The 25748-nt window shown below is 45.3% G+C and overlaps 1 pseudogene across 1 annotated transcript; it reads right to left on the bottom strand.

Annotated features, from left to right (window-relative positions):
- Positions 1-20287: 20287 nt before the first annotated feature.
- Positions 20288-24112, bottom strand: LOC307094635 (zinc finger protein 521-like; annotated as a pseudogene). The gene has a single exon. The product of its transcript is annotated as a zinc finger protein 521-like (transcript).
- Positions 24113-25748: the final 1636 nt, after the last annotated feature.

Below are 25748 nucleotides of genomic sequence, written 5' to 3'. Positions count from 1 at the left end.
TAATGAGCATTTTACCACAAGCAATACAATACTTGCTACTACAGTGGCTTGCTGGCTACAGCAGTTAAACTAGAAGCCAATGACTGCTACTAACCTTCCTGCAGACCCAGGAATAAAGCAGCTAGCCTGGGATCTGTAAAAGCAGCAGATAGACCTAGTGAAAACCCCTTGTTTGCAAATGTCCTTAAAGGGTTCAATACCTGTTGCTGCTGGAAGAGGAAGGGCTGAGATCCCCTTCCAGTGCACTCCCTTGGGAGAGGCCTGGTCGCTGCTCTGCCTAATACCCAAGCCACTGCCACAGAAGCACTTTGCAATATGCAAAGCTGTTTCTAACTGCAACTCTGCCTTTTTGGACTGACAGCTTATGGCAGGGCCCTATAACTAGTAAACAGGGTTAACAAAAGGGCAAAGGAAAAGTGCTCACCCTGGACCGGGGAGGCTTCAGGACTTTGAGATTCTCCAAGAGAGGAGGAGTCTGATTGAGGGATGGCGGAGACCCTGTTGGGTTTGAAGGACCTATGCCACATGTTAAACTTAAATATAATGGCTTTCTAGGCAGATCTCCAGGCCCAGTTATGTAGGAGTTAAGCTTCCTGTTTACAGCAAAACAACTTTCTCCCGTGCCAGAATAAATTTTAGGGAAATAAGACAGGCTGTGGTTGTGGCTAGAAAGAAGAACTGGCCACTATGCACAGCCCTGACAGTGGCCGACAGAAAACTGTATAATAGACTTAGATGGCCCTAACCGGTTTGGCTCAGTGGATAGAGCGTCGGCCTGCAGACTGAAAGGTTCCAGGTTCGATTCTGGTCAAGGGCATGTACCTTGGTTGCAGGCACATCCCCAGTGGGGGGTGTGCAGGAGGCAGCTGATCGATGTTTCTCTCTCATTGATGTTTCTAACTCTCTATCCCTCTCCCTTCCTCTCTGTAAAAAATCAATAAAATATATTTTTAAAAAATAGACTTAGATGATGCCTGTGTCTTCATCGACATGGCTCCAGGGAGACAAGGACAGTTTTGCTTTATGTGGGAAGGTGAAGAATAGACTTTAGTCACCTCCCAAAGATATTTGTATGTCTCTACCATGTGTCATATATGGTAGCAGAAGATTTGGCTACCTAAGGTGGCCACAGAGCCAATATTGTACTTCATTGTGCTATTAATATTGCATTAACCATACAGATTTGAATGCAGTTGCCAAAAGGGCAGGTGTCCAAATGGACAAGGAAAAAACCCATTATGGTTTGGTCTCTATTGAGAGACAGTTGACAGCCTGTCTACTGCCTTGCAGGCTTGTTTAACCATGCCCATGTCAGGTATGGCACAAACCTCAACTTTAGGAAACTGGGCAAGTTCTGTGTGGAACAGAGGAAAGCAGTAAGTATCAGCCCTCTATTACAGGAATTACAGACCCCATGAGGTCCTATGACACGTGAGACTCTGTGAAGGGATAAAACTCCCTTAGTCTGTTCTCAGAGGGTGTGTCACCCCTCCAAGAGACCATATGAAATTTTAAGGACAAGTCAAGTAGGGGGAACTCTACTACAGGGACAGCTGTAACTGTATATTGAATATAGTCACATTTTTAATTTCTTCTTGCCATTTGATGACAGTTATATTACTCTGAAGAATCCATAGAAAGGACTGACAAGGAAAATCAGAAGATCTTAAAGCAGGTCAGTATATTTTTCTCCTTATATAATTCCTCCGAAATTTGGCCATGCTTAATAAATCATGGCGATACATTTCTTTGCATAAATTCAATAAGACCAGTTTCCAATAGTGGTTTTATTGACTGGAAACTTTGACTGGAGTATCAAGTTTTAAAGAGCCCTGTCTGAACTCTGAAGACTTGAAGCCAATAAGAGTGCCAAGGAAAAGCCTGGTATTCTGCTTGGGAGCTCTGAAAATGGCTGGTGCTGGAGCATTAAGCCCATACCCTACCATCACTGGTGGTTGGTCAGAGTAGAAGGCGAGCAATAAGGATGCCTCTGCATCCCTGCAGAACCCCCACACACTCTAGGCTGCATCAAGTAGGAGGGCTACTGAGATGGGCCTTAAAACCTAGGGCATAGGCCCAGGTGGAGTTCCTGCAGGTGAGGGATTCACCTAACTCAGCAGATACTGCAGGCATGGATGGCAGCAGGATGGCTTGGCTTCCTGGCCCTCCAAGGCACACTAAGATTCAATCATGAAATTCCAGCAATGGTGGTCAGTTACCATTTTTGTTGTGTTTATGCAAACAATCAGGCCAAATTGAATACAATAGATAAATTGGTCTTGATCTGGCTCTTTTGATAAACATAGAGGTAATTTTAAGGAGAAAAATTCTATTTCAATAGAGGTTATTAAAACTGAAATGTTTTCCTTCCCTTCCACCAGACCATTTGTTACAGTTTGTCTCCGCCATGTCACAAGCCCACCTCCTTATGTGTCCAGGCCTCATCATCCCTCTAACAGACAGCAAGGATATCTTGGCTCTGAGAGAAAACTCCATCCCTCCTCAGCACAAAGCGGCAACAGAAGAAATTCAACATCCATTTTCCCTAAAAGAATTCAGAGCCAGATTCCTTGAGGTAATATATTAGGCAGTTAGACAGACATGAGCAGAGCAAGGACAATGGTCCAACTAATGATACCAGATGTAACTAAGTATTTCCACTTCTAGGTATGTAAGAGGTACATAGTCAAAGAGGTACTCACTTCAAGTCTCAGACCCTAGAAAAGGCCAGTAGCCTATTTTTCCAAAAGACTTGACCCCTTTACTTTTGGGTGGTAGCAGCCACATCTATGCTTATTGAAAAAGCAAATAAGTTAACCCTAGGGCAGGAACTAATCCTAACTGCCCCACATGAGGTTGAGGCTTTACTCCGGAACACACTGGAGCGCTGGATGTCAAACACTTGAGTCGCCCAGTTTCAGGCTCTCCAGTGGACAAAAGAAAAAATCAGTAACAATTTATACTGATAGCAGGTACATATTTACAATGGCTCACAAGCATAGTGCTATTTACAAGATAAGGGGTCTCCACAGAAGCAAGAGGGAACTGGGCCACAGATGAAGCTGCCCAGGAGGCTGCCCTAAAACCAGTGGGTCCTCTACAGATTCTAGTGACTCTTCCAGACCCTGATATACCCAATCTAGAAAAGCTGAAACCCACAACCAATCTTTACTCAAGTTCTTACAGGCTTTACAGTCTACCCAGGAAGCAATCTAGAAGAATGCCCAAGAAGCTCTGCCTGTACCTGGGGATCCTGGGGCTGGGCTCCTGTTCTAGAGCTGCAGGGTCAGGACTGGGCTGGTTTTTATGAGCAGAAGGGGCCCTATTTGCATGTCTTCCTACTATATAGTTACTTTGGGGTTGGACTCTGACATAAAGAAAATGGTCCTAGAGTGTGACATGTCCAAGGATGTATGTCTGCTAACAATTACTCCCCACATCCGGGCCTGTGCCCTCCCCAGTGGACGCAAATGCTCCAGGAAACTGTATAAAGAACCAGGAGAGAAAACTGTGTTTAGGAGAAGATGTGGGTAATGATTTAGAAATGACCATATTTGTTTCAGGAAAATGTTGTTATTGGAAACCTTGATATCTGCATGTGACCCTTGGGACCACTGTGACCATGTTCTGGCTCAGCTTCAGGGCTCCTGTCTGTGACTCATCCTGGGGCTATCCACAGATAGATGGACATGTGAGAGGGGTGCTGGTGGATGAAGGGGGCCAGGTGGGTTTTACAGAGTCTGCTCTGTAGTTGATGCTGTGGGAATGGCTGGGGAGAGTCAGCAGGGCTCTGTATATAGAGCTCAAAGTGTGGACACATCTAGGGAGAATGTGAATAGGCAGCTTGGGAGTTTTCCCTCCTCTTCAATTTGTTGCAAAAATTTTGAGAGATGAGGGTTATGTCTCCTTTGAATATCTGGTGAGATTTGCCTATGAAGTCATCTGGTTCAAGACTTTTTTTTTTTGTTTTGCTGGGAGGTTTTTGATTCCTGCTATGATTTCATTAGGTTAATTTGTCTTTTTAGATTTCCTGATTCAGTTTTGATAGCATATATGTTTCTTGTAGTTTATCCATTTTGCCCATGGTGTCCACTATGTTGGTATATGGTTGTTCATAGTAGTTTATTAGAATCCTTTTATCTATGTTGTTAGTTGCTACTTCTCTTTTATTTTTTTATTTTTTTACTTGTGTTTTCTCTCTTTAGTTCTTGACGAGTCTGTTTAAAAGTTTGTCAATCTAGTCCAGTGGTCGGCAAACTGCGGCTCGTGAGCCACATGCGGCTCTTTGGCCCCTGAGTTTTTAGCAAAGGCCAGCTTAGGAGTACCCTAATTAAGTTAATAGCAATGTACCTACCTATATAGTTTAAGTTTAAAAAAATTGGCTCTCAAAAGAAATTTCAATCGTACTGTTGATATTTGGCTCTGTTGACTAATGAGTTTGCCGACCACTGATCTAGTCTATCTTTACAAAGAACCAGCTCTTGGTTTCACAGATTTCTTTAGACTATATTTTGTTTATTTATGCTATTGTCTTTATTATTTCCTTCTTTCTACTCACTCCAGGATTTTTATCCCAGGTCCTTCAGGTGTAGAGTTAGATTATTTATCTTGTTCCTATTTCCTGAGGTAGGTTTTGGATGGTGTAGATTTCCTTCTTATAACTTCTTGTGATGTGTCCTATAGATTTGGGTTGTTGTATTCTCATTTTCATTTGTTTTAAGATAACTTGGAGTTCTTCCTTGAACTAATTGATAACCTGTTCATTTTTCAGTAACATTTTACTTTGCCTCAATAATATTGTGTATTTCTCTGTGTGTTTTTTTCTTGTGGTGATTTCTAATTTTATACCATTACCAGAGGCCTGATGCATGAAATTCGTACACTCATGGGGGTGGAGGGAACCCTCAGCCTGACCTGAGCCCTCTCAGAGTCTGGGAGCCCTCAGGGGATGTCCAACTGCATTCAGTTGGATATCTTTAGCGCTGCAGCAGAGGTGGAAGAGGCTCCTGCCACCTCTGCTCAGCTCACCATATGTGAGCCTGGCTTCTGGCTGAGCAGCGCTCCCCTGTGGGAGCACACTGACCACCAGGGGGCAGGTCCTGCATTGAGCATCTTCCCCCTGGTGGTCAGTGTGCATCATAGTGACCTGTCCCTGTCATTCTGTGATTTGGTTGATTTGCATATTAGCCTTTTTATTATATAGGATAGCCAGAGAAGATGCTTGATATGATATCAATCTTCTTAAACTTATTGAGAGTTCCTTTGTGTACTCACAAGTGGTCTATCCTAGAAAAAGTTTCATGTGCACCAGGAAAGAATGTATATTCTGCTGCTTGAGGTGGAATGCTCTGAAGATTTCAATTAAATCCATCTGCTCTAGTATGTCATTGAAGATCTGTTTTTTCTTGTTGATTTTCTGTCTGGAACATCTACCCACTGATGTCAATGGGGTGTTAAAGACTGATACAATTAACATGTTAATGTCAATCCCTCCTTTATGTCCTTCAAGTGTTTGTTTGTTTTTAATGTATTTTTATTGATTTCAGAAAGGAACAGAGAGGGGGAGAGAGGTAAAATGGCAATCCTGAGAGAAAGTCATTGATTGGCTGACTCCTACATACATCCTACTGGGGATAGAGCCTGCAACCCAGGCATGTGCCCATACTGGGAATCCAACTGTGACCTCCTGGTTCATAACTCCATGATCAATCACTGAACCCACTGGTCAGTCTCAAAATTTTCTTTTGTATATTTAGGTTCTCCTTTGTTGGGTGCATAAATGTTTACCAGAGGTATATCTTCTTGTTGGATTGCTCCTTTAATTATGTAGGGTCTTTCTTTGTCTCTTACTATAGTCTTTGTTTCAAAGTCTATTTTGTCAGATATACTAGTAAGTATTGCTACCCCAGTTATTTTTAATTTCCATTTGCATAAAATTTATTTTTTCATTCCTTTATTTTTATCTCTTTGTGCCTTTCATTGTGGCATATGTCCTTTGTAGACAGCATACATGTGGGTCTTTCTTACCAATCAGCTACCCTACATCTTTTGATTGTTGCATTTGAGCCATTTACTTTTAAGGTGATTATTGATTGGTACATATTTATTGCCATTTTATGCTTTTACCTCTACATTTTTTTCTTCCTTTTCTCTCCCTCTTCCTCCTCCTCATCCTCCCCATCCTCCTCATCCTCCTATTTCTTCCAGCAGACCCTTTATCATTTCTTGTAATACTGGTTTGGTGGTAACAAACTCCTTTAGTTTTGTCCTGTATGGTAATTTATTTTATTTCTCTCTCCATTCTAAATGCTGAATTTGCTGTGTAAAATAGTCTTGGGTTGTAGATTCTTGCTTTTCATCACTTTGAATATTTCATGGCAATCCCTTCTGGTTTGAAAAGTTTCTGTTGAGAAATCAGCTGACAGTCTTATGGGAACTGCCTTATTAAAAATTAACTACTTTTCTTTTGCTGCTTTTGAGATAATCCGTTTGCCTTTATGCATTGTCATTTAAATTATATGTTTTGTTGTGTGGTCCTCTTTTTGTTCATTTTATTCGCAACTCTCTGTGCTTACTGGACTGTGTGTATTTCCCTTCACCAGTTTAGGGAAATTTTCAGTTATTAATTCCTCAAATAGGTTTTACATTACTTTTTCTGTGTCTTCTCCTTATGATATCGCCATGATGTGGATGTTGTTTCATTCAGTGGTGTCCCAAAGTTCCCTAAAATTGTCATCGGTCTTTTAAAAAATATATTTTTTTATTTATTTCAGAGATGAAGGGAGAGAGAGAGATAGAATCATCAATGATGAGAGAGAATCATTGATCACTGCCTCCTGCATGGGGATGGAGCTGGAAACCCAGGTATATGCCCTGACTGGAAATCAAACCTCGTTCATAGGTTGATACTAAACCACTGAGCTGTGCCTGCTGTGCTATCCTCATTCTTTTCAATTTTTTGTTTTCTTCTCTGATTGTGTGTTTTTTTCTAGTTTTTCTTGTAAATAACTGATTTGATGCCCTGCTTCATCAAATGTACTTTTTATTCCTTCCAATGTATTTTTAATGTCAGATAGGGTTTTCTTTATTTCCAATGGGTTCTTATTCATAGTTTCTATGTAATGTAATTTTTCATGCCCTTATAGTTCCAACTAAGCTCATTATAATTCTCACCAAGTTCCTTGGGCATCCTTATAACCATTGCTTAGAACTCTATAGCTGATAAATTGCTTGCCTCCATATGAGTTAGCTCATGTTCTGGAGACTCCTCTTGTTTGTTCTGGGGCCTGTTACCTCGTCTCCCCAATAAGGTTGTCTCTTTGTATTCCTTTCTATGTATCAGATAGAACTGCTTTGACTCCAAGTCTTTGTGGGGATGCCTTATGTAGCAGGTGTCCTGTGAACCACACTGCTGTAGTCCCCTTGATGTCTTGAGCTGGATGGCCCTATGTGTATTATGTGGCTCTGTTTTTGTAATTGGGTCTTGGTTAAGGTGACCAGATTTTAACATTGGTAAAGCAGGACACCATTGACCGGGGGGCGGGGGGGGGTGGGTTCTTGATTAAAAATTTGGTCTATATGGAGCAACAAAAATAGAATGCAAAAATAGTATTGTAATATGTATTTTTTTTAAATTTCAACATAAGTACAATTTACAAATATAATAAATAAATAAAATTATGTATAGTATTATTTTATTCTTTGGCATATTTCTCATTTGAGTGAATTTTTTTTAGTAGATTGCTGTTGTTTAAAAGGTCATGAAATTTTTCACAAGAATTTGTTAAATTATATTTCACACATAAAATGGCTTTCAAAGTCTCAACACTTAATTGTGATTTTTCTGATGTCCACACTTTATTTACCATAGAAAAAACGCGTTCAGTCGCAGCATTAGTTCATGGTAAGGACAGCGCGTATTCCACAATTTTTAGTGCATTATTGTATGGAACATGGTTTGTTTCAAAATGATGAAATATTTCTAACCATTTTGTTCTCTATTGTAATTTTTGCTGATGCCCAAGATTTAACCTTTTCCTTATCAATATATATTTTTTAATAATGATACCTCATTAAAAAGATCATTTTCGGAAATATTACTATATGGGAAATTTTGAGTAATATGATCGAATGATTTTTGCACATCATTCCAATTAAGTTCTTGTTTTAATGTAACCCAATGAAAATGTTCAATATCATTGTAATGTACCGTCCACTCTTCTAAATAATCTATGCAGTTACTATAGAACTTTTTGATGTGATTCATGATATCTGCACGATTTATTGCACCTTGTTCTTCTAGCTGGCTTATACTATTACGGATAGTTAACGGAAGAAAATTATTTTCTAACCACTCTTGACACTGAAATTTTAAATTATTAACTTCATTTGCTACTTCGATTACCGAAATTTTGTCACCTTCAATAAGTTTTATAGCATTTTGAAAAAGAGCTGCTTGATTGTGTACAAACACTAGCCAAATTTTTGAAGATTCTTTTTCAAAAAACTCTTCTAAAATTCTAGGACATTTATCCTGTGAGTGAAAGTAGGATTTCAAAGGATCGTATATTTTCAAAATTCTTTCGACAGCTGGCAAAAGAGCTAACCAGCGCGTTTTACTGTATCCAAGTATTTTCTGATATTCGACTTCCATAGTTTCATAAAATTCTTTAAGCATTTCAACGCGCACAGTGTATATATAGAAATAAGAATATATTTTAATAACAATATTTTCCACATCTACGGGCGACAAGTCAGCAGCTGTTTGAATGGCATTATGTATTATGTGCGCTGTACAACCAACACCAATAATGTTTTGATTAAGGTTTTTTTTTTAATTTATAAAAAATATTATTTGTACCTCTTCTCGCTTTTCCTCCAAAATTTGCATTCGTGCTGTCTGCACAATAGGCAATCATTTTATGTTTTAAATTGTTTTTTCCAAAATATTAATAATGGAACTGAAAATTATTTCAGAAATTTTGCCGGGCAAAGAAACGAAATCTAAAATTCTAATTTTTATTCCAGTTTCCGAATCAAAAAATCTAATAATGGTTGGAAATAACTTTATATTCTTATGATTAGATGCATCAGAATATATGCATATAAAATTAATTTTTTCTAGATTTTTGTTTAATTCTGAAAATGCATATGGGGAAAGCACATTACACACAATTGCCTCGGATTTTGTTCTAGCACAGGCAAATTTTTTGTTGAATAAGTTTTTGACAACTTGTGATGTACAGTCCATAGATCTGAAGGAATGATTGTGATTAATAGAATGAAAAGACATAAGTCCTTCTGCTAATGTTCATTTATTTTCTTCATCTCCATAAGTTGCTTTCCGAAAAAATTCCTGTATTTTGGAGGAAGATGCAGCAGTATTTAAATATCTTTTATGTTTCTGTGTCTCCAAGTGCTTTGAAGTATCATTCTTCCTGCCGTGCGAAATAGAAAATTCACCATTACGTTTTTCACATTTTACCATGTAATCGCTTTTAGTTTTTTTAATAAAAGGAAATTCACTTCTTAGATCATCGTTGAATTTGCATCCTCTTTTCTTACTCATTATGTTAAAAATCTAAAAAAATATATAATTTAAAATTATATTATAAATTATTATATACATATTGCTTAAAAACATAGTAAGTAGGTACGTAATTACATGAACATATTTTATTGTTAGTTTATAAATTAAATTAATTTGATTGTTATAAAGTAACTATATTTTAAAAATTATTTTAATTTTAATCCTATATTTCTTTCTAAATAATAACAATACCAACTTGTATTATTTTTCCTCTGAATTTGCCATAACATAAGTCATAAGTGTCACTTTCAAGGCCAGCACTAGACTTTTTGCCGCCACTATAAAATATAAATAATACGAGTACTGTCTGCTAAATTCAAGAAAATTTATGTATTTATGAAATAAATAAATAAATTACTTACCTAAATTATCTGAATAGCTGATTTGTAATGACGTCACTTGTTTAACTAGATTACTAGCATGCAGTACGGTGTGTATCGTCTGAGAGACAGTTACAAAATGTTTTTGTCGTTGCCAATCCCCAAAAATGCCATTGTTCATTAAGTCCAAACAATGGTGGTCGAATTCTAACAACTGATCAACAATGCGAACTTTGATAAGCAGTTCTCGATAATCAGTTCTCAACAATTATTTGTTATTATTAAAGTTTAACATTATAAAATTAACAAAAATAACATAAAACTCATATCCTGGCTAAATAGCCACATGGCCGCCGAAAACCGTATATTCCCTTCCCGTTCTCCCGCAGTTCCCTAGCTTGTCGTGCATTCTTTCCAAAAATCGGGACTTTTTTAAAACGCCACAGGACAAGGGACAAATTGTTAAAAATCGGGACTGTCCCGCCAAAAGCGGGACGTCTGGTCACCTTAGTCATGGTTTCTTTTGGCCCATTTATGGCTGGCATTGACCTTCAGACAGGCTGACTCTGAGGCTCAAACCAAACCATATCATGGAAACTTATGTACAGGTGCTGACAATACAAAACAATACAAGACAAAATAAAACAAAAACCACCAGCAGCAAAAACAACAACAAAAAATAAGAAAAGAGAAACAGAATGAAAAGAATTGTAAAAATCTATGAAAGGAAATAAGGAAAAATAAGGAATAATGAATAAAAATGGGAAAAGAGAAAAGTAGAATAAAGAAAGAAAATAGAAAAAATAAGAAATAAAAGAAAGTGAAGGAAAAATTTTTAAAAAAAGAAAATATAATGAGAGTAACACAAAAGAAAAATTGAGCTTTGCCTCAGCAGAGAATGTAGTGCCTGCTGTGATCTCCACTTGGATATGCTTTGTGTGAAGCTTGTTGGATGCTATTCCAATGTTGTCTGAAGATGGCCACTGGGTGTGCTGATGGGCATCTTGGGAGGTTTTATGGTGCAGGCGGATCTTAGGTGCTGTCTATGCCTAGCCCTTGGCAACCAGTTTGAAGATACGAGTCACCCACCATTTGTGGCTGTCTCTTCTGTGTTTGGCTTTGCCCAGGAAGGACAAAGCTGTCCTCCAAGGCTGGTGTTTACCAGCACAGGGTCCAAGGCCAGGTCAGCAAATGTGCCAAGTCACCCCTGAATCCTCCATTGTCTGCCTCCACCTGCTGGCTAGATGACACCATCAGTCACAGGAAAAGCCCAGTGTGTTAAACAGCCTCTGTAGGAGTCAGAAGGATGGTGCTCTAGGATCTCCCCTAAGTAGGATGAGCCAAACAGACTTCATGGAAGATGGTGGGTGTGTTCCTCTGCTCCAGAGCCACATGTCTGAGTCTGTCCCTGATTTTTTTCCTGAACTTGGTACCTTGGTACCCTGGTGGTCAGGTGTGTGGGACGTTTGGAGACCAGAAGTTGGGCTCCCAGAAGCCAGGATGCTGTTTCTATCAGATCTCCCATGAGGAGCTGGCACTAGTGAGTTTCAAGGGAAAGTAGGCCAATGGCCTCAGGAAAGCCAGTGTCTGACACCTCCTGAGATGCCCAGATGTCTACGCCTAGGCCTATGCCCCTGACTCCTCAGCAGGGCTTATGATGCAGAGTGGGGTGACAGGGTTCAAAAGGAGAGGGGTTGCTTTCTCCAGGCTGATACCTTTGGGCCTGGATTGTTCCTCCCAAGAAAGACAGCTGTTGTGGTATGTAGGAGGGCACACTACAGGGTCCTAGAGGCTCTTCCCCACATCCCTCCCCAAAGTAACCCATCCTGACTCACCTGAGGCAACTGCAGTATGATCACTCTCCTTCCTTTAGAGCCATGGGTGGCTGCTAGCACACATTTTCCTCATTGTTCCTTTAAAGGGGTGACTTTGTCTCCAGTGAGCTCTGCCTCTCCTGGGCAGACAGAAACCTCCCTGCATTTCACAGCTGGGAGCTGTGTGGGTGCCTATTCACATTCTGGCACTCCAGGCTGGGCCTGATCTTGATCTGGACTGAACACCTCTCAAGTGGGGAACCTCTACAGCTGAGCTATCCCTCCATCACGTGGCCTGCCAACAGGGAAGAGGGGCCAGCCCCTTTCAAATGTCCCTCTTCCTTACAGTCTCAAGGTGCCTTCTCGTGGCTCCTTGGTTAAATGTCTCCTCTTCATATAGTCTTCAGTTGGTAATTCAGAGTGAAGGACCCCCAATGTAGTTGTAATTTTCAGTTGCTTCTGGGAGGAGGTGAGAGTAAGATCAACCTATACCCAAGCCACCTTGAACCCTCACCCTCTGCATTTCTCTTCCTGCAGACATGAAACAAAATTAGCTGTAGATACTGTTCTCAGATGGAAAGGAGCTGGTAATCTGGAGGCAATTCATGTCATCAAGAAGCTAGAAGTCTGGTGGATTCCTATTTAGATGAAAGTTTTTTGTTGAATAAAAAAATTGGAGTAAATCAACCAAAAGGACTTGATAATGCTAAAATTCTTAATAAAAACTAGAGGCCATCACTATGGGAAACTTGGTAAAGAGCACCTTGGGACCCAAAGTAATTAACACAATTCTTGGAAGCAATGAAGAATATACCTCTCTTATTGTGACCAATGATGGTGCAGCTATTAAAAAAAACACACATTGGTGTTGATAATCCAGCACCTAAAGTGTTAGTTGGTATGTCAAGGGTTCAGGATCATTAAGTTGAATATGGCACTACCTCTGTTCCCATTTTAGCAGCAGAATTACTAAGGAAAGCAGAATCTTTAATTTAAAAAAAGATTCATCCTCAGACCATCATTGCAGGTTGTAGAGAAGCCACAAAGGCAGCAAGACAGGCTCTGCTGATTTCTGCAGTTGATCATGGTTTTGATGAAGATAAATCCAGTGAACATTACAGGAACAACATTATCCTTAAAACTTCTTACTCATCACAAAGGACTGGTGGGAGCGCCCTGACCACCAGTGGACAGCTCCTGTGTTGAGCATCTGCCCCCTGGTGGTCAGTGCACATCATAGCAACTGGTCATTCAATTTGTATATAAGGGTTTTATTATATAGAACTAGAGGCCCGGTGCACGAACGTCATCCCTATGGGATCGGCCTAAATGGGAAGTTGGACATCCCTCTCACAATCCAGGCCTGCTGGCTCCCAACCGCTCACCTGCCTGCCTGCCTGATTGCCCCTACCCACTTCTTCCTGCCAGCCTGATCACCCCCTAACGACTCCCCTGACAGCCTGATCTATACCTAACTGCTCCCCTGTAGGCCCGATTGCTGCAGGGAGCAGTGAGCACAGGGACAGACTCACCATGGTCATCACCATTGCCCTGTGCCCCTTCCTGCCTTCCCCTGCCAGCCTGTTCACCCCTAACTGCCCTCACCTGCCAGCCTGGTTACCTCTAACTGTCCCCCGCTATAGGTCTTGTCACCACCAATTGCCCTCCCCTGCTGGCCTGGTCACCCCTAACTGCCGTCCCCTGCTGGCCTGGTCTCTCCCCATCTTCCCTCCCCTGCAGGCCCAGTTGCCCCTAACTGCCCTCCCCTGAAGTCCTGGTTGCTCATAACTACTCTCCCCTGCCGGTCTGGTTACCCCTAACTGTCCTCCCCTGCAGGACTGGTTGCCCCAAACTGCCCTACCCTGCTGACCTGGTCACCCTAACATCCCTCCCTTTCCAGCCTGGTCGCCCCTAACTGCCCTCCCCTGCTGGCCCAATTGCCCCTAACTGCTCTCCCCTGCAGACCTGGTCACCCCCAACTGCCCTCCCCTGTAGGCCTGGTCCTCCCCAACTGTCCTTCCCTGCAGGCCTGGGTTCCTCCCAATTGTCCTACCCTGCTGGCCATCTTGTGGCAGCCATCTTGTGTCCACATGGGGGCAGCCATCTTTGACCACATGGCCATCTTGTGTGTTGGAGTGATGGTCAATTTGCATATTGCCTCTTTATTATATAGGATGGGTCTAATTTATTTGCTTTTCATTTTCCAAAAGTTCAGTTATTTTAAAAGTCCATTTCTCATAGAGTGCATCAAAATAAAAATTTTGATCTATTAAAAAAAAGAAAGAAAATGGAGGTCAAAATACAAATGAGATGCCTTTGACAGTCACCAGTAATGCATATACCAAGGAGAACCAACCCTCCCAACCAGAGGAAGAATAAGGAACATGTCACTGCAAACTAGTGCGAATTGGATCTCTGTTTCCTACATGCACATTCTCCCAGTGTCTCTGTTCTAGAAGGTATCGCCACCCGAGGTCTAGAGGATCTGCACTTGGACACCTTTGGGGTGATTATTCACATGTCCTCTCCTTAGATCATCCAAGCTGCATAATTCATTGGGGTACCAGTTATGAAATCTCTCAAAACTTGCAGGGAAGAGTGGACACTTCTCACTGGAGGAGACCTGGTGACAATGTATTTGTATTTGTGCCATAATTTCTTTGGACCAAGACCTCTCTCTCATCCATCATATTCATCATCTTAATCATCATCATCATCATCAGCAGCAGCAGCAGCAGCAGCAGCATCATTATCTTAATCATCACCAACATCACTATTTCTTTTTCTTCACTGCCGCCCTGTGCCAGACCCTCACTGTCCCAGTGTCTGTGGCCATGGGCCATGCATATATGCATCCAAGGTTCTTGTATGATTACTCCCCACCCACCCACCCTCCCTCATCTGCTTACTTTTAATCATTCTTCTCATTTTCTGTAGACATGGTTGTTGTCTACACAATGACATTTTATAGGAAAAAAAGCAGAAGCCTCCTCTTTAGATGTCATTGGAAGATTCAACCCCCAAAGGCCCAACTCTAAGTTGACACAAGGCCTTCTAAAAACTGATGACCTTGGCCCTAGCCAGTTTGGCTCAGTGGAAAAAGCATTGGCCTGTGGACTGAAGGGTCTCAGGTTTGATTTTGGTTAAGGGCACATGCCTGGGTTGAGGGTCAATCCCCAGTGCGGGGTATGCAGGGTGTAGCTGGTCAATGATTCTCTCTCATTGTTGATATATCTATCTTTCCTTCTCCCTTCCTCTCTGAAATAAATAAATAAAATATATTTAGAAAATAAACAAAAAATTGTAAAAAAACAACAACAAACCATTGACCTTGGATAAATTAAAGATTCCCATCAAGACTTTGGACCACGACCTCTGTCCAATTCTATCATCACCATCACCATCACTGTACCATCATCATCATCATCATTTGCCTACTTGTATTTATACTTCTCATTTTATGTAGATCTAGTTTTAACACACATAATGACACTTTATCTATTTTTTTTTGGCTTATTTTGTATAGTTGTTAAGTAAAATATGTTGCCATATTCTTATTTTTCATTTGACCATTGACAACTGATGGCCTATTCTTGCCTCTTCTCCATCTGTCACTCAGGAGAAATTTTATAGGAAATCATGATTTTGTCTTTAGATGACATTATGAGATTGAAACCACAAAAGCCCCTGGAAGGAGAAATTCTCTCCCTCTGCCACCACGTTGACAAATAGAACCCGAAGCTGGTCTCTTTTCCTGACTCCATCAAAGCAGATTTGACTTCCTGAAGTGCCTTCCTGTGCTTCCCAAAGATGTCAGTTATGCATGGAATAAACAGTCCATGTTCACTTGGTGTGTGTGTCTTCGACCTGGACATGTGTACCAAGCTGCTTTGAGTCACCCTGCCTCTGTCTGGTGTCACCTACTCTTGGTGCTATTAGCATGATGATAAGCCAGTTTCTTCTCTAGTTTTGGGCTCACACTCCTCTGGTGCCCACTGTCCAGCACACACCTGTCCTGCTGCTGGCTTGTTGGAACCCTGACCTGTGAGGAGCTGAGCTGCACAGTTGCGTCAGCAGAGCCTCTGGTTAGATTCAAGTGACCTGGGTCACAAGATTAGATGATTATTATTTGGGCACAAGAGTGTCTGAGTGTCTGATGTTTGTGCATGTGAGAAAGTTTTTTCTGTTTACAATAGACTTTTATAACTCAGAGATGTCAGAGGTAAATGCAGAATCAGGAGTCCAGAGGTTCCCTGAGGGAAACTGACATGGAGAGGAAACCACACAGGAAACAAGCCCTAACCTCCAACTGCACCTGCTGCTGGGATGGTCCTTGTGTTCAGGGACCCTGAGTGCTCCCTGGTGGTCAAAGCCCATCCTGCAGAGAGGTTTGTTTCTGGGCTCACACTGGCTTCTCATCACAGTGTATCTGTCATGCAGTAATACACAACTGTGTCCTCAGCTCTCAGGCTGTTCATTTGCAGATATAGCATGTTCTTGGTGTTGTCTCTGAAGATGGTGAATCTGCCCTTCAGAGTCTGAATATTATGTGCTACTTCTATCAGAATTAATGAGTGAGATCCACTCCAGCCCCCTTCCTTGGAGACTCGCAAAATCAGTACATCCAGTAGCTACTGAAGGTGAATCCAGAGGCTGTACAGGAGAGTCTCAGAGATCCCCCAGGCTGCATCAAGCCTCCCCCAGACTTCACCAGCTGCACCTCACACTAGACACCTGAAAACACAAATATGTTCTGGTCATAAACTTTCTCACTTCCACTATTTCTCTCAGTCATTTCCACTCATATATTCAGTGTCTCTTGTTCTGCTAAATTTACTTCTTAAAATACCAACAAGGAAGACCCAATTAAGCTCAAAGCCCATGGTGAGTGGTCATGTTCAGTCCTGATCTGGGAATGAGGACACCTGGGGGTTCTGGGGGCCAGCTCCTGTCCCAGAGCTGCAGGGTTTGGGCTGGCCTGGCTTTTATGAGAAGAGGAGGCCCTATTGCATGTCCTCCTGCTATATCAGTATCTCTGGGGTTGGAGTCTGACATAAAGTACAATGTCCCTGAGTGTGGCAAGGCCAAGGGTTCATGTCCTCTCTAATAAAGAGGGAATATGCTAATTGACCCTCAAGCCATTGCAAAGATAGTGGTGCCAACAGCCAATAAGGTGGGACTATGCTAATTGACTGCCCTGCTTTCAGAGATGGTGGTGCCCACAGCCAATAAGGGGGGAATATGCAAATTAATTGCCCAGACCTCAATGATGGTGGTGCCCATGGCCACAAGATGGATGGCAGGGGAGGTCAGTTGTGGGCAATCAGGCCTGCAGGGGAGGGAAATTAGGGGTGACCAGGCTGTCAGGGGAGGTTAGTTAGTGGTGACCGGGCCAGAAATGGAGAGCAGTTAGGGGAGACCAGGCCAACAGGGGAGGGCAGTTGGGGGTGATAGGGCTGGCAGGGAAGGGCAGTTTGAGGTTATCAGGCTGGCAGGAAAGCAGTTAGGCATTGATCAGACTGGCAAGGGAGTGGTTAGGGGGTGATCATACTGGCAGGCAGAAGTGGTTAGGGGCAATCAGGCAGGCAGGCAGGTGAGCAGTTGGGAGCCAGGAGGCCTGGATTGTGAGGGGGAGGTCCGACTGCAGGTTTAGGCATGTTCTGGCAGTCAGACAGCCTTCAAGGGGTCCCAGATTGTAGAGGGTGCAGGCTAGGGGGTCAACCCCCCCACCCCCATGCACAAATTTCATGCACTGGGCCTCTAGTATGTTAAATAATTCCCCACATCTTGGCCTGTGCAGTTCCCAATGAAGCTAAATTCTCCAGGTACAAAGACCTAGGAGAGAAAATTTTCATTAAAAGAAAGGGAGATAGTTTAAAATGAGAGACGCCTTTGACAGTCACCAGTAATGACAACTAAGAAAAATCAACCCCCACAAACTGAGAAAGAAGTAAAAGTGCAGGAGGTTCATGTTCAGGCGACGGGAAGTTCCATCTGACACTATTTCCCCTACAAAGTGATCAGAGAATAAACTGAGACATGAGTGTGAGCCTAGAGCCAGTGGACCTAGTGTTGGGGGAGAGAAGAAGGTCTGTGTTGGTCCCTGGGAGTGAGAAGCATGAAGTATATAGACACAGACAGAGCTCCCGGTTCCTATTCCTTCAGGGAAATTTGGTGCAGGACGAACAGCAGCTGCATGACCTCCTGTGTGTTATTTATTCTCTAGACTCTGTTGTAAATCCAGCTTCATACATTGGGATATAGAAGAATTCCTATCATAATCAATTGTGGTTAGAGGAAGATGTGGGTAATGATTGAGGAATTAATTAAGTTTAGGTTATAAAAACCTTGTTATTGGAAATCTGATGTCTGCATGTGACCCTTGGGACCACGATCACCATGTCCTGGCTCAGCTTCAGGTCTCCTGTCTGTGATCCATACTGGGGTGTGCACTGATGGATGGAACTGTGAAAGGGGTGTGGTGGATGAAGGTGGGCAGGTGGGTTTTATAGGGTCTGATCTGCCCTTGACACTGGGAGGTGCTGAGGAGAGTCAGCAGGGCTCTGGCCATGGAGCTCAGAGACTCAGACTGATCTAGGGAGAATTTGACAGTAGAAGGCAGCTTGAGAGAGTTCTTTCCTCTTGAATTTTGGGAATATTTTGAGAAATATAGGTGTTAGTTCTCCTTTAAATGTCTGGTGAAATTGATCTGTGAAGTCATCTGGGATTTTTTTTATTTATTTATTCCTGCTATGATTTCATTAGGTTAAATTGGTCTATTTCGATTTTCTGATTGTTTCTGATTCAGTTTTGAAAGGATATATTCTTCTAAGAATTTAGCATTTTCATCCATGTTGTCTAATATGTTGTTATATGGTTATTTATAACTAGTGGCTCGGTGCATGAAATTCGTGCATGGCGGATGGAGGGTGTTCCTCAGCCCGGCCTGCAGGACTAAACCAGCAGCCAGACATCCCTCTCACAATTCGGGACTGCTGGCTCCAGTTGCTTACCTGCCTGCCTGCCTGCCTGCCTGATTGCCCCTAACCACTCTGCCTGACAGCCTGCTTGCCCCCAAATGCCCCCACCCACCAGCCTGGTCACCACCAACTGCCCCCCCTTGCTGGACTGCTCACTCCAAACTGCCCTCCTGCTGTCCTGATCACCTCCAACAGACCCCCACTGATGGCCTGCTCACACCAACTGCCCCCCGATGGTCTGCTTACCCCCAATGGCCCCTGACATACCATCCTGGCCTGATCACCTCCAAAGACCCAAGGTCCCAGGCCCTTCTTTTTTTTTTCTTTTTTTCAGCACCTCCTTGAGTTGAGGCCAGGACCGGCTGGAAGGAGGTATCTAGAATTTATTTATCTTCTATAATTGAAACTTTGTAGCCTTGAGCGGAGGCCAGGACCAGCCAGAGCAGGCGGGAAGCTTGTCTTCCTCCATTGCCAGAGGCAAACCAAGCCTCTTGCTTGCTACAGCTCTGTGGCTGCCACTATTTTTGTTGGGATTTATTTATCTTCTATAATTGAAACTTTGTAGCCTTGAGTAGAGGCCAGGGCCAGCCTAGGTGGGTGGGGCTTGGGTTTCTCCATTGCTGGGGCAACCCAACTCTCCTGCTTGCACCAGCCCCATGGCTGGCCGCCATCTTGATTGGGTTAATTTGTATACTTGCTCCTAATTGGCTGGTGGGTGTGGCTTGTGGGCATAACGGAGTGATGGTTAATTTGCATGTTTCTCTTTTATTACTGTAGATTAGTGTAGATAGTTTATTATAACCCTTTCTATTTATTTTTTTTCAATGGGAAACTGAATTTATTTCCTCTTGGAAAACAACTCCAGTCATCTCCAGGTCCAGGGTGGAGTAAACATGAGCAACAGTAACATACAGGTTAGTCCAACCGATACGGGAGTTTGAGCGATCACATGGGACCTTGAACACTCAGAGCCTCAATCTCTCCAGGAAACTCTCTGACAGTTTACTTAACAACTATTGCATATATAGTGATGCTACCTGTCACATCGCAAGGTGCACAAACATACATATGGGCCGTATCCGGCGGGCACTGCGCCGTGAGAACATCTCCTTATGGTTCACAAGAATCTGCTGCAATGAAAAAATAGTCTCGGATTTAAAGCTGATTTACCAAAAAGGGAAAGTCTATGCTGAAGGGTCCATGACAGCAAGTCCAACGGCACCTCCTGCATCACCCAGGTGCCTGAACTCTGTCTTCCTTGAAAATACTTTCTCTTAAGCCATTCTGCTCACATTCTTTTCCTATCTTGCCTGAATAGGGCCCAAGTCCACTAGTCTTCTTGAGGCCGTGTTATTTCCGATGACATCATACATGTGCAACACTTTATATACAGAGGGTTTATCCGGTGCTCCCAGGTTCACACACATGAACATCCAGCGTCTGGATAATACAAGTTCATGGTACAATACAATGCTCTGAATAATATACATGAACAAGGAGGGGTTCGTGCAAAGAGTGAAACATGTTCCCTTTTTGTGCCTCAGAAGGAAGTCTCCGCAGACCGTGCTCTCACTAGCTGCTGTGCTAGGTCATCGTGTGATTCTGCAGCTCTGTTTGGAAGAAAAACTTCTGTGGACATTGTGTGCAGTCATAGATCTTGTCTTCTTGTCCTCTGATGGAGAAAATGTGCTGCTGCAACTTGTTTGCCTGAACAAACACTGTGAGGCACACAGGGCACTTAAAGGTGCCCCCCATGCCCTCAAAGCTGTGCTCTATCAGGTGGCACTGCAGTTTGGCCGGGGAGTTGAAGGTCTGGCTGCAGAGCTTGCATTCGTGGTGCAGTCCTTCATCAATCATGTGATTTGAAACATGCACCTGAATATCCCATTCGTTGTAGAAAACCATCTGACACTTGATGCACTGATAGGTCTTCTTCTTGTCTGCCTGGGAGGGGCTGATCCTGGGCAAGGGCGAGACCTACGGGGTCTTCAGCTGTGTGACACCGCCATTAGGCAGCAGCTCCAGGTGCACGGCCTCCATGTGGCTCTGCAGCTTGCTCTCAGACTCGAACTTGATGTTGCAGCTGGAGCAGGGAGTCTTTGACCCCCCAGCCTTGCCTTTCCCCTGGAGGGCGCCAAGACCTTTGTTCTGGCCCAAGCCCGGCCTGGCAGCATGGGGCAGGATGGTGATGCTCTTTCTGAGGTTCACGCAGCCCACGCACAGCAAGAATGGCAGCCCATTGATGTCCAGCTTCACCAGGTTTTGCTTGGAGTGGAATTCCTTGAGGCAGGAAGAGCACTTGTACAGTTTCGGGATGTGCGGGCCACGCCCCGTGGCCTGGACCACGGCCCCGCTGCTGGTCTTCTGCATGTGGAAGGTGACATGGATCTTGAGCTCAAGCGTGGAGGTGACTGTCTCCATGCAGACCACGCAGCAGAAGCTGGTGAGCGAGTTGCGCAGGACGGGGTGCATCTGGCAGTTCTCCAGGAACTCTTCCTCGCTCTGCAGTGGCAGCCTGCAGATGCGGCAATTCCCAGTGTCCAGGCTCTTGCTGTGCGTGACCTTGTGCTCCGTGAGCTTGAGCAGCGAGGGGAAGCGCTCCCCGAAGATGGGGCACATGTAGTGCTTGATGGGGCCCAGGTGTGTCTGCATGTGCTTGCGGAGCCCATTCTCAGAGAAGAAGGTGCGTGAGCACACGTTGCATTTGTAGTTCCCTTTGAAGAGCTCTGCCTTCTTCTTGATGATGGCACTCTGGCCAGGCAGGATGTTGTGGTTGCGCAGCTGGTGGTTCTGCAGCAGCGTCTCCATGGTGTAGGCCTCCCCGCAGATGTTGCAGCTGTACGTGGGCTCCAACGCATCCACGTCCTCCTCGCTGCCGTCATGGCTTTTGTGGGACTCCTAGCTGTTGGTCAGCAGTGTCTGCAGCTCCACCTCCTCCTTCTGCACCTGCTTAGACTCCCCGTTGGCCCCGCCATTTGGCTTCTTGGCCTCGAAGATGCAGTGCTTCTGGTGCAGGTGCTTCTCCAGCAGGATGATGGCGTGGAAGGCCTTGCTGCAGAAGCTGCAGTTGTACTTCTTGCTGTGCGTGGTGATGTGGCACTGCAGCTCCACCTCGGTGCCGAAGACCTTGCTGCAGAAGATGCACTTGTGCGCCTTGACCTGGCTCTCCAGGTGGTTGTGGCGCACATGCAGCTATAGGTTGGCCTCGCTGCGAAAGTCCCAGCCGCAGGAGGTGCAGCTATACACCTTCTTTTCGTTGCTGTGCCTCACCACCAGGTGCAGCTGGATGGACACCTTAGAGCCGAAGACCTCCTGGAACAGCGTGTAGTGCAAGAAGACAAAGGTGTGCATGTCCAGCAGGTGCTTCTGCAGGTCGTCCACCGACGTGAACTGCTTGTCGCAGCTCTCGCAGATGTAGTAGGTCGAGGTGATCATGAAATGGATGGTCACGTGCTTCAGCAGCGACTCCTGGTTGGGGAACTCCTTGTTGCACTGTGAGCAGGTCAGCTTCGGCAGCACCGTGTCCAGGTGAGTTTTCAGGTGCGTCTGGAAGCTGTCCAGGGACATGTACTTAGCACCGCACTGGTTACAGACTACTCCCCAGCCGGCCATGCAGGCGTGCCCCCACTGCCTGCATCATCTTCAGGGAAGTCTGCTCAATGGCCACGGGGAACAGGGGGCTCAGGTCCCGGGACTTCTTCCCATTGTGGATGTAATTCAGGGCCAAGAGAACTTTTTTATGGTTCTCTTTAATGTGTTTGTTCAGCTTGAGGACGCTGTTGAAGATGGGGGAGTTGGTACAATAGGAACAAGAATAGACTTTGATGATGGGGTCTTTGGGCGTCCCGAGCACGGGGAACCCAAACCAGGAGCCTCTGAGGTCGCAGTGGACCTGCCGGATGTGCTCCTCGAAGGAAGAGTCTGTGAGGAAGCCCATATAGCAGTGGGGGCAGAAGAACGCGTTGCTGTTCTTGGCCACGGGTTTGGCAAAGCCGTGTGAGCAGCGGATGTGCTCCTGGAGCTTGTTGAGGTCATTGACAACTTCAGAGCAGAAGTTGCACTGGTAGACAGTGGTGAGCATGGCCGGCATGATCAGGCCAGGGTCCTGAGCTTCATGCACCTGCTTCAGGTGCTCATTCAGGTTGTAGAGCGAGGGCAGTACCTCCAGGCAGTACTGGTAGATGTGCGCCTGCTCGGGCTTGTTCAGGTGCATTGTCTTCAGGTGGATCTGCAAGACAGCCAGGCTCGAGAACAGCTGCTTGCTGCAGTAAATGTAGCTGTAGGTCACCTTGGCCTACTTGCAGGAGGCCCCGGCCACGACAGGTTGGAGTCGGGCGTGGTGCTGGACACGGAGGTGTAGCCCATGGTGACAAGGGATGGGCTGTCGCTGTGGTTGCAGGACTTGGGCTGCTGGTGGCTGTCCACATGGCTGTACAGCTCCTCCATGGTGAGGAAGCTCTCCGAGCACAGGCTGCACGCATTCTTCTTCTCCCTGCTGTGCGCCTACTCCACATGGCCCAGCAGCAAGGTCTCCTCCATGAAGAGCTAGTGGCAGTAGCTGCACTGCAGGGTGGCGTGGTCCTCGCTCGGGGAGCACTCGGGGTGGCACTCAGTGATGTGCTTCTGCAGGTCCTCGGGGAAGTCGAAGCCCTCCTTGCACTGACTGCACTTCTGTGTGTCCTTCAGCTTCCAGTCATCCAGCCTGGAGCCTGGCGGCACGCTGTCCTTGCCACGCTCCAGCACCTGCATGTGTGCCTGCAGGGAGCTGGAGGACAGGAAGCAGTGGCGGCAGATGGCGCACTTGTAGGACTTGTTGGACATGTGCGTCTTCAGGTGGATCTTGAGGTGGTCGCTGCAGGATAAGGCGGCGTTGCACTCGCTGCAGCGGTACTTCTTGTCACCCGTGTGCAGCTTGATGTGGCAGTCTTGGCTGCGCTTGTGCTTGAAGAGGCGGCTGCAGTAGGTACACTTGAAGCGCAACTTGTCGCTGTGGCTCTGCTCCTGGTGCCCCAGGTAGCTGAGGCTGCTGAAGGACTTGTTGCAAAACTGGCAGGGGTACGGCAGGACGGGGCTCCCCTCCTCCTCTCCAAAATCACAGCCTTTGTCATGGCTCTAGGAGGTCTGGTCCTTGCTGGAGGGTGAGGAGGCCAGCCACGAGCAGGTGGGGTCATCTTCCACGTCCACGCCATCTGCCAGCTGGCACTGGTTGATCTTGTGCTTGGTGATGTCGCTCAGTGACTCAAACACCTCCAGGCAGCTGTCGCAGCTGTGCACTGCCTTGTCCTCCAGCTCTTCCAAGTCCTCCGGCTGCTTCTGGCCATCTAGCACCTCACCATTCTTGGGCTTGTCCTCCAGCTTACAGTTGGGATCTTTGAGGAATCTCGGTTTCACTTGCTTGTGGTGAGACATCCTGCGAGGTCTTGAACTGCTCTGTAGCTCCGATAGTCCACATAATAATGGAAAATGGAAGCAAGGTCCACAAAGCCATCAGGATGGCTCCAAAGGGGGCCCCTAACCCTCAGGGACTCGCTCTGTAAGTAATCACTGATGAAATCATTGTCAGCCCGCCTGCACTCACACACATACAGAGGTGCATGATTAAAAGGCCAGCTCACAGGGAGCGCCGGGCCCTGCCAAGACACAGCCTGGACGCATGGCCACGAGCTCGGATCTGGAGCCTCAAACCTTTCTATTTCTATAGTGTTAGTTGTAACTTCCCTTCCCTTTCATTTTTTTACATTTTATTTACTAGAGGCCTGGTGCATGAAATTCATGCACAGGGGTGTGGGGATGTGTCCCTCAGCCCAGACTGCGCCCTCTCCAATCTGGGATCCCTCTCACAATCCAGGCCTGCTGGCTCCCAACTGCTCACTGGCCTGGCTGCCTGATTGCCCCGCTAACCACTTCTGCCTGCCAGCCTGATCAACCCCTAACCCCTCCCCTGCCAGCCTGATCAACACCTAACTGCTCACCTGTCGGCCTGATTACCCCTAACTGCCCTCCCCTGCTGGCCTGGTCAGCTCAACTGCCCCCCAGCAGACCTGGTCACCCCCAACTGCCCTCCCCTGTAGGCCTGGTCCCCCCAACTGCCCTCCCCTGCAGATCTGGTCGCCCCCAACTGCCCGCCCCTGTAGGCCTGGGTCACCCCCAACTGTCCTCCCGTGCAGGCTTGATTGCCCCCAAATGCCCTCCCATGCAGTTCTGGTTTCCCCCAACTGCCCTTCCCTGCAGGCCTGGCCACCCCCAACTGCCCTCCCCTGCAGGCCTGGTCCCCCCTAACTGCCCACCCCGGAGGCCTGGTTGCAACCAAATGCTCTCCCCTGCAGGCCTGGGTCCCCCCCAACTGCCTTCCCCTGCATGCCTGATTGCCCCCAACTGCTCTCTCTTGCAGGCCTGGTCCCTCCCAACTGCCCTCCCCTGCTGGCCATCTTGTGGTGGCCACCTTGTGTCCACATGGGGACAGCCATCTTTGACCACAGGGGGTGGCCATCTTGTGTGTTGGAATGATGGTCAATTTGCATATTACCTCTTTATTATATAGGATTTATGTGCACTATCTTTTTAAAAATATATTTTTATTATTTTCAGAGAAGAAAGGAGAGGGAGAGAGACAGAAACATCAATGATGAGAGAGAACCACTGACCAGCTGCCTCTTGCATGTGCCCCACTGGGGACCAAACCCGTAACCCAGGCATGTGCTTTTGACCAGAATGGAACCCAGGACACTTCATTCTGCAGCCTGATTCTCTATCCACTGAGCCAAGCCCTCTAGGGCTGTGTGCTATATCCTTTTTTCTTGACTAGTCTCTTTAAAAATTTGTCAATCTAGTCTATCTTTTCAATGAACCAACTCTTTGTTTCATTAATTTCTTTAGACTGTGTTTTGTTTATTTCCTCTATGATCTTCATTATTTCTGACCTTGTACTCACTCCAGGTTTTTTTATCCCAGTTCCTTTAGGTGTAATGTTAGATTGTTATCCTTGTTCCTCTTTCCTGAGGTAGGCTTGTGCTGGTTTGGATTTCCCTATTATAACTGCTTGTAC

The sequence above is a fragment of the Cnephaeus nilssonii genome (genome assembly GCF_951640355.1).
Source record: "Cnephaeus nilssonii genome assembly, chromosome: 23".
Taxonomy (NCBI): Eukaryota; Metazoa; Chordata; class Mammalia; order Chiroptera; family Vespertilionidae; genus Cnephaeus; species Cnephaeus nilssonii.
Note: the sequence above shows the minus strand (reverse complement) of the source record. Positions and strands in the feature narration are given on the sequence as shown.